A 17146-nucleotide genomic window follows, 5' to 3' on the forward strand; every position below is an offset into this window, starting at 1 on the left:
ATAGATACATTCCCCTCTATGGGAAGAGATCCAGGCTTGAAGAAGTTAAACATTCTACCACTACATCGTTAGTAATCTTTAACATGCTCTACCCCCAGAGGGGTCGCTGATTTTAACCAGTTTTCCCCAGTAAGTACAGAGGCTGCCCATCTACACAAGCAACAGTCCATTCATACTGGCTCCAATAAACAGTGTAGGGCATTTATATTCAAACTGCAGTCCAGGGGCTGGATGCGGCCCATTGCTTGTTTTTATCCAGCCTTTGGGGCAATATTTCATCCACTGACACCAACAAGGGGGCACAATTCCTCCCAATGACACCAACTCATGATTCCTCCTTCATTACAATTATCATCAGGATCTCTGGTAAAGATTATGCCTTGGGCGAGCCAAGAGAAGCTGCAAGTGGGCACTGTAACAAATGTCCCAGTGTGAATAGACCCTGTTTTTTTGGTTGTGGTTTGTAGTAATATGTTTTCTTTAAAAACCTGGTTGGTCCCATTGATCTAGAACTGATAATGGAATATATGTACTGCTCAGGTTAAAAGGATAAGTGATCCTGTGTCCACCACACAGGATAGGGAAAGAGCTTGTCTCAGCTGCAATACACTATTAAGCAAAGGATGGATCCCATGAAGCCGCACATCTATGCAGACCCGCTGGTATTGAAATGGCAGTCTCAAACTGGGCTCCTGCCAGGCCATTCCACCAATATATTTCACTCCACCCTTTGGAGTTTATTCATTAGTAACCCATTGATCTAGAGCAGTGGTTGTCAACTTGCAATGGAAACGGGGTCTCAAATGTGGCCCTTAATGTCTCCAAAGGGCTGCATATAATATTTAATGTAATGCTTCAGAAAACTGTCAGACTGAAGATTTACCAGAGGAAATGGTCAGAGGATATTCTACTAGAGTGGTTGGAGACAGAAGTCATGCTATAGGACACTGTCAGAGACTAGGGACATGTTGCATGAGACCATTGGACTGTACAGTAAAGGACCCTTTACAAATCAGTGCTCCCTCTACTGACTGCTGGGCCCGAAAGGCCTCACTTCAAACACCAAAGGGCCGCATGTGGCCCTCGGGCCACAATTTGTCCACCAGGGTTATAGAGTCTTTGTGTTGTTGTGTCAGCAGTTTGCACATTGAACTGCGAGGTGTGTGTTCACTCGGAGGTCTGTGTTTGTTCATTCTGCTCTTGACAGTTTTGGTGAATAATCATCTCAAGGGCATGAAGATTGTCAGTTTGTAGCACTGGAATGTGTGCAGCATCAGGTTGCGGCCTACTCCGACTCCGACATCACCGACTCCGCACAGGGGAACGTTTTGGCTTTCTGAACATCTGCACCTGCCTGACAGTTGTAGCCTCCACATCTGTAGGAAAAGACTTCGACTTTGGCCAATAGCATCACCGTGCTTCTTCAGTGGAAATTTGCACTCTGTTCCAAGCCACTTCCAGCATCAGTGGAAAATCTGCAGAGATACGAATGGAAAATGCACATTTCACGGAAAAACGGTTCTCTATTCTTCTTAGGTTAATGCGGAACGCGTTTTGTTGACTTTGAAATGTAACTCCGGTGTGTGTATGGTGTAGTGGAGTGATAGTCCCGGATCTCTCCGCCAGCACCACGCATTGTCACACCTCAGACTGGAAGAGTGAAAAATGAGTATGTGACAATATTTCCTGCCAGGAAGCTTCTCCCACCAAGCGGAGAAGCTGAATTTTCCTAATCGCACTGATATACGCAGAGAAATGTGTAAGTGAATTTTAGAGAGAAGAGAGTTTTTATACCTTCACTTCAGCATTGCACAGTTGTACCCGCTCCTCTCCTGCACTGAAGTGGCTTACTCTGAGCTTCTCACAATGTGCATTAGAAGGTGCAGCAAGTCAGGCAGAGCCCACCTCATTTTCTGGCTGGAGGATGTCCAGCATCATTTAGTCCTTTCTTTCTCAGCTAAACTGTCCCTGACTCTTCCCTTTTAATACATTAAAAGAGGGACCAGGAAAGGCAACATATTAACAGATTAAAATTTCAAGTGATTGTAAAGGCAATTTTTAAAAAAATAACAAAGAGGTTTGTACTTACCTGTTCTGTGCAATTCTATTACAAAGCGCCCCAGACAGCCTCTTCTTGGGTCCCCTGCTGATGCTTATGGCTCCTCCTCTCTGTGCCCCCATAGAAAGCTGCTTCCATCGGGGACACTCATGCAGGCTCACTCCTGTCTGCATCTATGCACACAGACAGCAGGGCTCAGCCCCACCCACTGCTCCTTCATCGCTGGCTTTGATTGCCAGTGACTCCCACTGCCTCAGCAAAGTCTGTGAGACCGGGAAGTGAAGGGAGAGAGCCACTGCACGATGTACAGCGCCGGATCAAAAGAGAGCTCAGGTAATTAGAAGTGCCCAGGCACACCGGACATTTTTACAGCGGCTGGTTTTGGCATTTGACGTTTTTTTTCAACAGCTAGTAAAACCCCCAGCATGTTATCCTATGTGTCCATACACACATAGACTGGAATCAATGTTTTTTGGCTGGAAAAAAAAAACTGGACTAGTGGGTTTCTAGAGGTGTTTTTTGGCTGTAACCCCTCATGCACATGGGACATTTTGATAACACTGGTAACCTTAGCTGTGTAAAGTCATGTTAAAAATGTGCATTTTTTTTGCATTAGCGTTCAGCAGCGTTCTTCCGCGTTTGCATTGTTTATGGTTTTTTTTTTTTTCAAAAAAAGTCCAAAAATTTTTCAGCGTTTGAGCGTTTTTACAGCTAAAAAACTCCTCTAGAAGCCCACTAGTCCTGGATTTTTTTTCCAGCCAAAACACGTTGATTACAGTCCATGTTTGCATAGACACATAGGATAACATGGGGGGTTTACTAGCTGTAGAAAAAAATCATCAAAAGCCAAAAACAGCAGCTGTAAAGACGCCAAGTGTGTATGAGGACTAAACGCGGTACAACCGGTGTTTTTGGACATTTTTTTGTCCTAAAAACGCAAACACGGAAAAATGCCACTAAACGCCTCAAAACGCCACTAAACGCTAATGCAAAAACTCTAATAAAAGCTAAAAAACCCAGGTTTTTAACGTGACTTTGCGACTTTGCACAGCTAACATTACCAGCATTATCAAAATGTCCCGTGTGTGTGAGGGCTAAGGGGGGGGGGGGGGGGGGTGAGAGGGAATACTTCTACCTAAACATTATTTTTACCATAATGCATTGAATGCGGTAAGGTAACAATATTTAGGCTTTAAAAACGACTTTTAACTGATTATCTCTTCCAAAGTCATCAAGTCCGAGTGTTCCAGCTTATCATATTTGCGATAATGTAAATTCAGGAGTCCACTCCATTGACAACATCTAAAGAAAAACTGAAAAGAAAGCTAGCCATAGAAGGATCAGCATTCTGTCAGTTCAGCAGGGACCAGTTGAATCTCCCCATTTGACAGAAGTCAGTCCTTAGAACAGACTAGCTGGGAAGCTTTTGTCGATTAGTGGCTAGAGTGGCAGATCTGTGTATTCTGACAGAGGGTCCCGCTGTCAGAATACAATGTCCTGGCTTGGGTAATTCTTCCATCCAGGGGCGGACTGACCATTCAGGCACTTGGGCACTGCCTGAGGGCCTGGGGTCAGTAGGGGGCCCCATGAGATGCCCCAAGCACCTTTCATAGGGTTTTTTGGGTGTGGTTTGAGTGTGGGCACGGAAATAGGCCTCATAATCTCCTATTGCCCGGGGAGTTGTCAGTCCGCTCTTGCTTCCATCTTTCTTGTTTGTGTGGATAGGGGTATCTGTTTGTTTTATTTTTGTTTAGCCATCTATGGCCAGCTTAAGACCTCATGTGCACAGGACGTTTGCTTCTTTCCTCTGCTGCATCAGACAATGCGCCCTAAAGCCATGTATTGCATACGTGTTCAGGCATGTCAGGGGTTTGAGATCTGCATTCCATTATTCTGGCCATTAGAATGAATTAATGCTTAAATGCGTCTAGCACGTTTACACACATTTAGGTGCATTCAGCATTTTTTCTGCTCTTCAGCTCATCTGAATGCGCTTTTGATGTTTTTTTTTTAAGGCACATAAATGCTCCTCTTCTACTACGTCTGTGCATGAATAGACATAGAGGAGCTTTTACAGGCTAAAAAAAAAAAAAAAGCCAAACGGCTGTAAAAGTGACTTTTTTTAGGCTCACTGTACATGAGGCCTTAGGTGCTAGTTGTAATTTTTAAGGAGCCTTGGCTATCTGGCTCCTGGGATTTATCCAGCTGTGCTTTAATGGGATTCTGGAATACTACACATTTTTGTTTGTTGTATTATAATGATCATTAAAGAATATGTCAACCCAGAATTTTATATTCCTGATATGTGTCTGCTGTGCCAAGTATGTATGAAAAAAATATCCTGTTCTCTTTCTATTTCTTCCTTTGTTGGAAATCCTTGGAGTTCCTGCCAGTCCCTCTGCTTTCCTATCCAAAACTAACCACAATAAGTTTGAGAGCACAGTGTGGTAAATTTTTTAGCTGTGTTAAGAACTCGGCCTGCTCTTCGCCAATGAACAGACTTGTCCTAGCCCTCCCTGCACAGCCATTCACTGTGAAGACCGGTGTGTTGCTGTTTCTCTTCCCTGAGCTCCTTAAGAAAAGAATTTATTAAAAAGTAGAAAACGTACTTATGTTTTTTTTATATGTGTACACTAATGTTTTTCATATTATTTCTATTTTAAACTGAATGGGCTTTGTTGTACAAGGTGAGGGTTTGCATATACATTAAAAGACTCTGAGGCAATACTGAATTGTAATCTTTATAAAGACATCTCTTGTCTCTTGGTGACTGTTTGTGTGCCAGCTTATGTATACACTGTAATCCCTCTGCTGCCGTCAGTATCCGTGTGTATTAAGGGGGGTAAACATATTATTACTCTTTATTATACTGTGCAGGCATAGGACTTGATGTTTTCCTTTTAGTTTTATTCAGGGCTTCATAGCCATGTTTTTACATATAACCAAAACCCTGAGGAATCAATCCTCAGATGTACCAAGAACCAGATACATTTATTCACCAAGTATGTTCTGACCTTACACATACTGTCCTTATTGGTATTTGTCAGTTCTCTTTCATTGGAAAGTTAATCTTCTAATAAGCTGTCTGGCGTCCAGTGTCCCGGACTTTATATGAAGGATCATGGGCAGAATTTTTTTTTTTTAATTTTACTTGTGGCCCCTTCTTTATTTCCTGTGGTGCTGCTCCTGCCAGGGTTCCACTACTGGTGAAAAAGATTGCCTCTTACACACTTGGCTTGTAGGTCAATTTTGTTTAGTTTTTCTTTATAACAATGATAGTAATACAATTTACAAAACACAAATACATACAAAATTTCTATTAATGTATTAGTTGCAGGGGTGTGGAATTTTTTTTTAAAAACTACGTGTCCAGGGACTAAACCTGGGTCCCAGTTTACTTGTCCTGCATGACAATCTACTTGTCCAAATAAAAAAAATTTTTTTTTTTAACCAAAACCATATTTAAATCTGAGGTGCTTTTAGGAATGTCTGGGGCTTTATGGCGACTTAAACATTTTTTTTTAACATTGCTCTGCTTTTATGTTTGTATATGTGGGGGTGGGGGCTTTTTTTTTTTGTTTGAGGGGATGCTATGTGCTTGGGTGTAACTTTAATTTTTTACAATTAAAAACATTTTTGTTTTACTTAACTTTTTTTTTTTAATTACATAAGGGACAAAAAGTCCCCTATGTGATATTTGGTGACAGGTTCTCTTTATTGAGATATCCAGGGTCTAAAAGACCCTGCATGTCTCCCATGAATGTAATGCAGTGTACATCACACTGCATTACATTCCCGGCCTCAATGGCTGGGAAATCTGTGAACGGGGACCGTGAAATGACGTCATAATGTCACTTCTGGGTCAGGACAAGAAGGGGAGCGGACGTGTCCGCTCTCCTCCCTCCCCTCTAGCCGCTGGTGCGTACTGAACCAGTCCCGGGCCCGCAGATGGGCAAGCTGAGCCTGTGAGACATAGCGACGGGGGGCGGGGGGGGTTTGCACGGGAGGGGGGCGGAGGCTGGCACCGTAGTGCTTTTACCTGACAGGTGAGCCCTCCTGTTTGCCTACAGCCGGGCTAAAGGTTGAAAAAAACTACCTGCCCGGCACCTGGAACTACATGTCCTGGGCATCGGGCGATACAAATTCAACATCCCTGAGTTGATTAAACTAGATCTTCAGCTTCTTTCTATTTCCCTCTCTTCCTCTTCCTTTCACACAACCATACATATACCTTTACTGGCTTCACTCCAAGTTTCTTGCCTAGCTGAGAATGATGTCCGCAGGCTGCCCGCAGCCTCCTGGGATACTTACATCATGCATCCCAGGAAGCTTTGGGGCATTCTACAGCAGATGAGCCATGGCGCATCAGGGGGCCAGTTTCCTGGTTCTTGAAATCAACTCCCTGTTGAAGCTCTGTGGTGCTTGCACATTATCAGGAATACAGCTGAAAGAACCAGGAAAAGACAACCACCTCACAGATGATACCAGAGAGGAAGATGGTGATGTAGGACCAGTTGGGCAGAACGGAATGGCAAGTACTGCAGAGCAACGCTGGATTCACTGGATGTGTGAGTATATTTGTGAAGGACAAATAAAGGTAAGGGGAGGGAATTAAAAAAAAATAGGTAGTGGGAGTATCTTTTTAAAGTGACCTTTTGGTTTAGTGAACCAATGTAACATTTCAATCTGGTCCCATTGCCGTGATAAGTGAGGATTGTCTCTGTTCAGGCTGTGTTGCATTTGTGGGATTTAATCTGACTGAAACTGATTCGACCAAGCAAGACGGGGGAAATCCCTTCTCCCAAAAGCTGTGGAAACATTTTGGATTTTGCATGGTTTATCCAAAAATAGTATTTTTCTTGTTTGAAACTTGCTCAGACCTTCTCTATAGTCGTTCTTGCAATGTCACAGGACTGTAACCCCCTTGAATTTTCCTAGCATCCCTGGATGAGTAACCATGATCTGGGGCAGGGGTCTCTAAACCTTCAAAATAAAGGGCCAGTTACTGCTTTTTGAACCTTAGGGGCCCGGACTGTGGCCAGTGGGAGTAGAAAATGTGCCAGCATCAATGGGAGTAAACAGTATCAAAGGCTTAGTGGTCACTGGGAGTAAAAAGAAAAAAAATGACATCATTGGTGTCATTGGGAGAAGTAGCTTTCTATCTCAGTGGGAGGAATAGCGCTCCATGACCCAAGGGCTGGATAAAGGCAAGCAGAGGGCCACATCCAGCCCACAGGTCACAGTTTGGATACCTCTAATCCACGGGATGAACACTCCCAAGTGTTTTAGATATATTTAACTTTCGTTTGTTCCCCTTGTTTAGGTACATTGTGTACAATGCGAATCCAAGACCTAAGTGTACATGATGCTTCATACCACTCTAAATTATCTATGAATCACTTTGTATAATGTGACATTTTTGTTTTACATACAGAAATTGCATAATCAGTTTCGCAAGAAAAAATTTGGTGCTGGCATATTTCCTAACAGTAATTTTTACCTCTGCAATGTCAGTGCTGAAGATGCAAACAACAATGTTGCTTCGGCAGCCAAAGTGTTCAATGGCAGAGGTTAATTATTCTTGTCAAGTAGAAATGAATTGGCCGCACTCTGATGCTCTTACCAATGTAAAACCAGCTTTAACCACTTGCCTACCTGAGGATTTACCCCTCTTCCTGACCAGGCTATTTTTTGTGTTACGGCGCTGCTTTGCTTTAATTGACAATTGCGTGATCATGCAACGCTGCACCCAAATGAAATTTGCATCCTTTTTTTCCCATGAATTGAGCTTTCGTTTGGTGGGTTTTGATCACCTGTGCAGTTTTTATTTTTTGCGTATAAAAAAACCCAACAATGTTAAGATAAAAAACAATATTCTTGACTTTTTGCTATTAAACATGCCCAGTAAAATTTTTTTAAAAAAATCAAATTTCATCATAAATTTAGGCCAAAATGTATTCTGATCCATGTCTTTTGCTAAAAAGAAAATCCCAATATGTGTAAATTAGTTTGTTTACGTGAAAGTTATAGTGTTTACAAATGGCGGTATAGATACTGGAATGTCTTTTTTTTGTTTTTTACACTAGTAATGGCGGCGATCAGCAACTTATAGCGGGACTGTGGCGGGCATTCTGACACTGGGGGGGGACTGACTTGATGTCACTGACATCCTCAGTGACACCAATACAGTGATCAGTGCTAAAAAAAAAAAAAAGCACTGACACTGTACTAATAGCATTGGGGAGGAAGGGGTTAACATGAGGGGTGATCAAAGGGTTAACTGTGTGCTGTGTGTGTTTCACTGGTAAGCTGTGCCCATGTGCTTCACTGTGAACACACTGCTTTGCATGGCTGTTCTGTGCCCAGCCATGCAAAACAGTGTGCACGAGCTGACACGAAGAGCTGTTTTGTTTACAAACAGTTCTCCTTCCCATTGGAGATGCTAGGCAATCACCGGCAGAGACCCGGTGATTGACAGCCGCAGCCGCGAATGGCAGCGTGGGTAGGGCCCCCTACCAGAAATACAAAATCATACACACATATATATATGTGTGTGTGTGTGATTTTGTCACCCGTGCCGCCCTGTAGTAGTATATCTGCTATAAGGCAGTCGGGAAGCGGTTAATATAGTAAGTAGAGGGTTCAAAACATAGTTTTGCTTGTCCACCTCCTGCACCAACGTGTTTCAACCCGCAAAGGGCTTGCACGGATTGTAAAGGTTTTTATTTCTTAAATAACAAACGTGTTATACTTTCTAAATAAATGGGGTAAATACTGTGTTTATTTAACCTGGCGTCTCACTGAGAGGATTTACCCTTTTGAGAACGTGCGTTTTGCACGAAACATGTCAGGGGAATCCCTCAATGCGATGCTGACTATACATATATGAGCAAAGCTTGCCACCAGTTACCTATGTGAGTGATTTTCAATTCATCTGGATTGGATTTTAATACACGATACTGCACTATTAGCATTATCTTTCCTCCCTGGCTTGTTTCTTTACGAGCTCTTTAAGGTGGTGTACTTTAGAGTCTGGACGGCGTTGGACCCCTTGGTGAGTCTGAGGTGGACCCTGAGTGGGATTGACATCTTCCTGGAGAGTGCACCGTTATACCTGATGACATCACAATGGTGACCAGACCCAGATGCACGAACAGATTATATACATACAACGCGCAGTTTGTATGTACTTCTGGTAAGTACATTATTGTACTATTGCTTCACGGAATATTTGACATCAAATTTCACCGATTGGATTCACAGCTATTGGAATACCATCATATTTGGGACTTTACTGTATTGGAACTATTTATGAACACGCATCAGTCTTTGTCTTTTGTGACATCACTTTATTTAGCGCTGCAAGCCATAAAACTGTATGTGTTATACTTCCTGCAGTGGTTTTGCACAGAGCAGTCCTGATCCTCCTCTTCTGGGGTCCCCTACCAGCGCTCCTGGCACGTCCTGCCTTCCGAGTGCCCCCATAGCAACCCACTTGCCATGGCGCACTCATGTGAGCCTGGTCACCAAGCTGCACTTGACACACACAGTGCATCTCAGCCCCACCCCCTGTTGGCTCATCACTGGGTAGGGAGTTCAGGAAGATGTGAGAGACTCTGGAGAAAGCCTAGAGGTGAGCATGGGAGGAGGTAATGAGGAAGTTAGAGCAGGAGTCCTTGGGAAGAGTGGAGAGGATGGTTTGGGTGATATTTTGAGACAAGGTTGGTGTTCAGGGCAATGTTGTAGATTGCTTTGTATGCTGTTGGTATTTTGAACTTTGCCAACCCCTCCACTTTCTTCCAACCGCCCAGCAAAGAGTGGTGGCACACACTGAGCGGTTGGTGAGATGAAATTTGGCAGCAGCATTCAGGATAGACTGAAGGAAGGATAGCCTGTATAGAGGTAGGCCAACAAGGAAGGAGCTGTAATAGCAGCTGGATTCTCAACATCTCTTTCCTTAACGCCACAATTTTCCACTAAAGTATTTAAATATAACAGAAGAGTTATATGAGAATACGGAAACCCCCCCACAGAGGGATCAGAGGGGGGCCACAGGAATTTGAGATTCTGAATGAGCTAATTGGGCCCGATAGATATTAAGTAGAGCTGCGGCCAGGTTTTGGGATCTTGGCACATCATGGTACAGGCAGATAATCCTGAGAACAGCTCATACAGGGCATATAATGTATAAAATACTATTTTTCCAAGGAGAGTAAGGAGACTTTCCTGCTGTGTCTTCTGTGCTCTTTCCAGGGACATCACCTTAGATTCTTGGATTTATGTCATCAAGGCAGTGGCCATCCATTAGGTGAAGGTGGCTCTTTCCCAGGAACATGGAATTCTTATTGGGACTCCTTTTAACTTCTTCTGAATCAACAACACTGTTACAATGTTTTTAGCCTGGCCCTATACAAGTTATAAAACTGAGAACAAAGTGGACCAAATCCAGTTGTAATTTTTTGGTTTAGATAAGTTAGAGCCTTAATGTGCATTCTGTCAGGAAACTATTTTACATTTCGACCAGTGCCATTTGCTTAAATCTGTCATTATAGGAGTTAACACACTGGCCGAAAGTTAAAATTGGTCTTGCAATTGAAGTAGCTGCTCTGTATTCTGAAGGATAGATGTGGGAGACACTTAAACTGGCCTTAGATGAAGCGTTTGTCTTTCCTGCAATCACAGGATGCAGGAGAGAAAATTACTCAATCCCCCTATAAACACAGTCAGCGTCAATGGGGGGAATCCTTCCCATTGAGCCATTATGTTCTTCTGGCGGGGGGAGCCGTCCTTACTGGGCAAACACAGTGATTATTGTTAGTGGCCTTAATAGCAGCTGGCAGTAATTGCATGTAAAATCCAACAGGCTGGTTGTACCCAAGCTTATCGATTTGATCAACTTGGGTACATTCAGCCTGCCCATACATGGTATGAATCTTAGCCGGTCCCTGCTGAACACGCAGAGATTCCAACAGTCTATGGCTGTCTTTAGGTGGGTTTACTGGAAGGAGAGGATGGGGTCCCCCCAATATGGTGATGTAATAACCCAGCGGGAAGGAGGTGGGGCAGTGGCACAGACTCTATGCAAAAAGATTTCATACCAGATATAATGGTTCCTGTATATTCACTTAGAGCTAACCTGGTGATTTTGGTAATTGCTATTACTTGTGTAACTAACTAACCTGAAGCCAGCAGTTGTTTATCACAACTATACACTGAAGTAGGATACAGAGGGTCTTATTTAACAAAATGCCTGCTGAAAGTTAAATCTCGGACAGTTTCTGTAGCCCATTGAGATCCTTCCTTTCTGCCTTTTTTCTTCTTCTAGGGCTGCACAATGGGCGTTTGAAAGGAACAATCTGGTTGGTTGTTGGTAGGATATGTGGTCGTACAGTACCAATCAATTCCTAAGCGTCCTTTTGGGTTGACTGACCATTTCTTATTTTCCCCCAAATTATAGCTTTATTAAAACTCAAAATACATATCCAGCATTGCCTGAAATAAAAATGATAAATTGTCACTTGTGTCCTTGGTAGCTGGAGAGAAAGTTGATGCTTAGCAGGTCCTGTTGTATACTTTGTGAGTGTAAGCAATGGCCAGTTCTAGCAAAGAAAAAAAAAGGATGATAGAGGGGAGACAGATACCAAGAAGATTCATAGAGTTAACGAGGCGGATGCAGGTAGGTGATGGAAATATGAGATGATGGGGTTATTAAGAGGAGGTGGTACTAGGTGGTAGAGGAATTTGATAATGAGAGTGGTGGAGGTATTAGGTGATGGGGTATTGTGAGGTGGAAGTATTAGAGTATGGGGTATTAGGAGGTGGAGGTTTTAGGTGATGGAGTTATTGGAAGGTGGAGATATTACGCTTTCAGGGTGTTCGGTGGTGGGTGTATACGATGATGGGGAAGAAGGTGATGGTAGTAATCTGTAGTGGGGATTTTAGGTGAAGAAGGTATTATATGGCAGGAATATTAGGTGATGGAAGTATTAGGTTACAGGAGTATAGAATATGGGGCTATTAGAAGGAGGAGTAGTATTAGGTGATGGGATATTGGGGACGTGGAAGTATTAGGTTACAGGAGTATAGGAGATGGGGGTATTAGAAGGAGGAGTATAAGATGATGGGAGTGGTTGAGGTATTAGGTGATGGGATATTGGGGAGGTGGAAGTATTAGGGTATGGGGTATTCGAAGGTGGAGGTATTAGGTGATCAGGTATTGGAAGATGGAAGTAATTGGTAATAAGGGTATTAGGTGATGGGTGTATAAGATGATGAGGTAGTAGGTGATGGGAGTATTAGGTGGTGGGGTATTGTAGTAGGGGATGGTATTAGGTATTGGAAGGTGGGAGCCTTAGAAAGAGGAGATGGTATTAAGTAGTGGGTGTATTGGGTAATGGGGTTATTAGGAGGTGGTGGTGTTAAATAATGTGATATTAGGTGATGGGTTGTCATGATCCAGCTAGGAGTGAGTAGGCCTGGTTCACTTACCTTCATAAACACTTTTACCTTCACAGTCATGATGCAGCCAAGAAAATGTTTATTCGGAATATGCATAGCATTCCAACAGGTCCTCTTCGAACACGATGGACAAACATCACAGCATTCTAACAATACAATGTTGCAAAGTGGCCAGATATGTATGCTTGTAGGCATCTGCAGTCTGCTTTCTGCACTGTAGGTGGCACGAGACTGCAGCTGGAGAGGGAGCCAAGAGAAACGAAGTTTCTCTGTGATTTCCTTGGTTCCTGGGAGCAGTGTTCTGGTTGACTACACAGCATCCAGGTGACCCTGGTGGCCATCTTGGGTCAAACAGAGCTTTTTAAAGTCCCTGCCCCCAGGTTTTGGCACACATTTTTACAAAGTGGCTAGTGTAGGGAGAGTTACTCCCCTCTGTCAGGGACAGCACTAGTGGTAGGGAAAGGTTCCGGAGGAGTAGGGAAAACATAGGGCCTACGTCTACACTTCTGCAAGCTCCCACTGGGGTTGGACCAGCCAAGCCGAACTCCACCTTCCTCTCCAGGCACTGTCTTTAGCTTGGGCCTACTACCACCACTCTCCGCTGCATTGACTGTGAGTTCCCAGATGGGTGTTCTCCCTGCACGGTTGTTGTGACTGTTTTGCAAGTTCTTCAGTATATTAGTTTCTGCATACAGGGCCTCAGTATCTTTACTGCCACCGCACCACGCTACGCTGCACCTATCCCACATGCTTGCAGAGCAGGGATTAGTTTAGACCCCTAGCGTTCCTCACTGGACACCAGTCTGTTTGCATCCCAATTAACACAGTAATAAATAAAGTCTACCCTAGCTTCCAAGACAAATGTGCTTAGTCTTCAAAATCCTGAAAAGTGTAATAACCTACAACTCCCATCCCGAACATTGCACAGTCATAAAACCTTCTGCAAAGACCTTGTTGCACAGAGAGGAGATGTTAGTCATCAAACCTGCCATTGTTATGGTAAAATATGGAAGTAAATAAAATAAATTATTATTTGGGTGTATTTATATTGGTCGGGATTCTGCGATGAAAAAAGAATCATTATCTGATGACTATGAATATCCGAACAACAGCTGGGACCATTATTCTTGCTGTTGAATCCATAAACCGTAACTGGACAGTTTTATGTTTTTGAAGATTGTGATTATCAAAAATCTATGAGGGATAAATGGGTAATATGCACTAGTCAACCCCTTCCATTCCATTGGATAGTCTCAGAGGGCAGCAACTCACTTTGATTTCTAAGGTATAAAAATGGAGATCTGAAATGAATCCAGGTCATATCTGAGAGGTCCCATCTATTTGGGAGGTGTGGCCCGCATTTTCCATCCAACCCCAGGAGCAGAAAAATACTTTTTTACTGTTAAGGCTCATTCCCAGTTGTTGATTTATGATGAATTAAACATTGCTCATTAACGTATCTATAACACTTATGATGTGTCTTTGATGCTTTTTTGTTGTGCTTTTGAAGTGTTGAAAAAGCATTAAGAATGCTTGTTAAATGTCCATGAAGGTTGTTTCGAGTGAAGTGCTTAAAGAGGAAGTGATGTAGAGGAAATGATCTGGTTGAGGTGTGTTTTTGGTTGTTGTGTGATAAGACATTTTTGTGATTTCTCTGCAAGATGGAGTCATATACTTTGTTCTCTTTGACACTTGATTTGGTCCAGCAACATCATGGAGAAATTGTCATGGTAACTTGCTGGCATCAACACTTTGCTGACACAAATAGCTTTGCCACCTACCATAATACTCAATGCCTCTGCTCCTCCCTGGCACTGTAGTACTATCCTCTTAGGGATTGCTGATGAATTTGGGTCCCCCTATAGTCCTGCACTGCCAGTCATTCAGTATTTTCCACACAAGCTTTCATCCGGAGAAAGAAATCAGTCCTTGAACATTGGCTTTGTTGTTTGAGGGGATTATACCTTGGATAGCGTAAAGGGGGTATAGGATGCCCAGGGGAACCGAAATCTGAGTTCAACTTCCTGAACTATTCTCAAGCTTCTCCTTCTCTGATGCAGTCTCTGTTGGAGTGCTAGCCAGCAGCTCCTAGTTGTTCCACCCCAGACCCTAGATGAACTCCTCTTCACCTAGCAATCTGGAGACTTTTCCTGAGCAGGAGATCTGGCTCCCATAACTTGAAATGGGTAACAGTCGCTAGTAGGGGGCTAATCTGGTTTCCCACCAGAGTGCTCCTTCCCCTATTCGCCCAGGGGGTACAGGTGTACTCACTCAAAGACTTTCCTGTGCCACGTGCAGGATGACTGCTGCTACCAGGCCTATCAACTGGGCTGCTCCTTCCCTGGCATACAGGTGGTCCTCGCTCAGGGGGCCAGAGTGAATCCCACTTTTTCCTGATTTCCAGGCTCGCAGGCAGGCCCCATCTCACCAGGCCTCCTGTCAACCTTCCATATCACATCTTCCTGCTCTCCCAACACCACATGGGTGTAACATGCCACATGTTACGAAAAGTGAACTTATCCTTTATTCTGTAGTCTGCTGGAAATGTGTGCTTTCTTCAAGGACCCCAACTTTGCTAGCCAACAGTTTTTGTTTTTTTTTCTTTCATGATTCACTGGCGGGTGGGATAAAATGGGGACTGTTATTGCAAGTTAGGATTGTTCCTAGGTAAAAGCAATTCAGTTCTGAATACTGCAGGTGTTTATCCATATTTCTCAGAGTCATGTTGTCTTATTGATTATGTGTAGAAGTAGACTTGTTATTCCTCTTCATTTTGGCTATGCTTGGCCTAATAAATTCTTTGAAGTATATCAAGGTGTGTCGGTAACTACTGGGTGAGCAAGCTGTGTCATATTCTTGTGTCCAGAGAAATTGCAAGACAAACCGGAGGCTCCTCCGGGGGTAGCACTATGCATGCATAAATGTATAGAATGTAAAGTCTTACCTTGAATTGGGATGGCGGGATCTTTAGTCTGGATTATGTCGATGAACTACATGTCTAGCTAAAATCCCTTCAAACATGTTTGTTGCTTTATTTGCTTGTAACCATGTGTGTCCCACCCATGCTGGTCTTAGGGCTCATGTACACTGCAGTTGCTAAACTGACGTTCAGGAGCAGTTGTGCGGGTTTTTTCAGCAGCCCCTGAACTCTCCTTTATGTTTTCCTATGTCTCCATGTACACATCGTCGTTTACAGGCATTTTCTTGAAAGCACAAAACTCGCGTTCAGAACTAAAGTTTACAAGCGTTCCAAACGCTTGTAAACTCGTTTATGCACGTTTGCGTTTAAACGCGTTTTTTGGCTGGTCCATATCCAGGGCACAATTCACTAAGCAGTATCTTACCGCATCCAGGTATGTGGTAGGATACTGCATAGCATTTAAAAAAAAACAAAAAAACCATTTGAATCCACTAAATAACGCTACTAAGCTACATGAGTTATTTTATCAAGTCATGCGGTATTTTAGTAGTGAAAAGTATGCGTTGATGTTTCAGCTGTCAGCGGGACTCCCCACTGACAGCTGAATGTAAAAGAAAGCACAGTGGCTAAATGGTTAGCACTTCCGCCTGGCAGTACTAGGGTCATTGGTTCGAATCCCAGCCACGGCACTACCTGCCTGGAGTTTGTATGTTCTCCCTGTGCCTGCGTGGGTTTCCTCCGGGTACTCCGGTTTCCTCCCACACTCCAAAGACATGCTGGTAGGTGAAATGGATCCTGTCTAAATTGGCCCTAATTTGTGTATGTAGGAATGTGAGTTAGGGACCCCAGATTGTACCCCCTTGAGGGATAGGGACTGATGTGAATGTACAATATATATATGTAAAGCGCTGCGCATATAAGTACCTGAAATAAATTGCCGGCAATTAGAAAATAGTTTAAAAAACAGCGTGTGGTCCCCCCTCCATCCATACCAAGCCCTCCAGGTCTGGTATGGATTTTGAGGGGAAGCCCCATGCCAAAATGAAAAAAAAAAAAAAAAATTCATACCAGCCCCTTATCCGAGCATGCAGCCAGGAACCATACCAGGCCGCATGCTCTCAACATGGGGGGGTGCTTTGGGGTAGGGAGGGCTCCCCCCCTCCAATATACCTTGTCCCTATGTTGATAGGGACAAGGACCTCTTCCCCGCAACCCTGGGTTGTGGTTGTGGGGGTCTGCGGGCAGGGGGCTTATTAGAATCTGGAAGCCTCCTTTAGCAACTATACTCAGGGTTACTCAAGGTGTAACATGTTACGATCAGACCAGCCCCCGCTTCCCTCCACCCCCCTTTGCAGCTGTCAGCTTGTAGTCCTCAATGAACTAGTGCTGTGGTAGTTCATTCATTCATCCTGTCAGTATATCTGCTTGTCCGTACATCCCGTATGAGCAAGCAGATATACTGACAGATCTGCATAGCACCAGCAATCTGCTAATCACTGGTGCAATGGTTTACAGGCTCCTGCAGCCAAAAATTTTAAAAATACACATTTTATTTTTACCTGCAAAAAAAGTGCATTTATCATATTTTTTCTAAAAGGTGAACTTATCCTTTAAGGCTGCATTTGCACAGGTATTTAATTACATTGCAAACCCCAGTGGCCACAATCTTCTGATTGCTGCGGCTGGGTATGACAACTGTGCGCGGATAG

Source organism: Staurois parvus, unplaced genomic scaffold (assembly GCF_062004578.1).
Source record: "Staurois parvus isolate SC_StPar_1 unplaced genomic scaffold, SC_StPar_1.0 ptg001330l, whole genome shotgun sequence".
Taxonomy (NCBI): Eukaryota; Metazoa; Chordata; class Amphibia; order Anura; family Ranidae; genus Staurois; species Staurois parvus.